This window comes from Oryctolagus cuniculus, unplaced genomic scaffold (genome assembly GCF_964237555.1).
Source record: "Oryctolagus cuniculus unplaced genomic scaffold, mOryCun1.1 SCAFFOLD_98, whole genome shotgun sequence".
Taxonomy (NCBI): domain Eukaryota; kingdom Metazoa; phylum Chordata; class Mammalia; order Lagomorpha; family Leporidae; genus Oryctolagus; species Oryctolagus cuniculus.
This window is the reverse complement of record NW_027208267.1, coordinates 70,685-71,984: the sequence shown is the minus strand read 5'-3', so window position 1 is coordinate 71,984 and position 1,300 is coordinate 70,685.

The following is a 1,300-nucleotide window of genomic DNA, read 5'->3' as shown; positions in this document are numbered from 1 at the left end:
GTATGTTTCCAACTCTACCAATTGGGGCAAGTCAGCCCGAGCATGCCCCAAATTATACATCTCTTCCCTCTCTTATTCCCACTCTTATGTTTAACAGGGATCACATTTCAGTTAATTTTCAACACTTAAGAATAACTGTGTGATAATTACAGAATTAAACCAGTCATATTAAGTAGAACAGACAAAAAAAAATACTATGAGGGATAATGTATTAAGTTGTCCATTAGCAGTCAGGGCTATGCTGATCAAGTCACCATTTCTCATAGTGTCCATTTCACTTCAGGAGGTTTCCTTTTTGGTGTTCAGTCAGTTGTCACCGATCAGGGAGAACATATGGTATTTGTCCCTTTGGGACTGGCTTACTTCACTCAGCATGATGTGTTCCAGATTCCTCCATTTTGTTGCAAATAACTGGATTTCGTTGTTTCTTACTGCGGTATAGTATTCTAAAGAATACATATCCCATAATTTCTTTATCCAGTCTATCGTTGATGGGCATTTAGGTTGGTTCCAGGTCTTGGCTATTGTGAATTGAGCTGCAATAAACATTAGGGTGCAGACCGCTTTTTTGTTTATCAATTTAAACTCCTTTGGGTAAATTCCAAGGAGTGGGATGGCTGGGTCGAACGGTAGGGTTATCTTCAGGTTTCTGAGGAATCTCCAGACTGATTTCCATAGTGGCTTGACCAGTTTGCATTCCCACCAACAGTGGGTTAGTGTCCCTTTTTCCCCACATCCTCGCCAGCATCTGTTGTTGGTAGATTTCTGTATGTGAGCCATTCTAACCGGGGTGAGGTGAAACCTCATTGTGGTTTTGATTTGCATTTCCCTGATTGCTAGTGACCTTGAACATTTTTTCATGTGCCTGTTGGCCATTTGGATTTCCTCTTTTGAAAAATGTCTATTGAAGTCCTTGGCCCATCTCTTAAGTGGGTTGTTGGTTTTGTTTTTGTGGAGTTTCTTGATCTCTTTGTAGATTCTGGTTATTAACCCTTTATCTGTTGCATAGTTTGCAAATATTTTTTCCCATTCTGTCGGTTGTCTCTTCACTCTCCTGACTGTTTCTTTTGCAGTACAGAAACTTCTCAATTTGATGCAATCCCAATAGTTGATTTTGGCTTTGACTGCCTGTGCCTCCCGGGTCTTTTCCAGAAATTCTTTGCCTGTGCCAATATCTTGAAGGGTTTCTCCAATGTTCTCTAATAACTTAATGGTGTCAGGACGTAGATTTAGGTCTTTAATCCACGTTGAGTGGATTTTTGTGTAAGGTGTAAGGTAGGGGTCTTGCTTCATGCTTCTG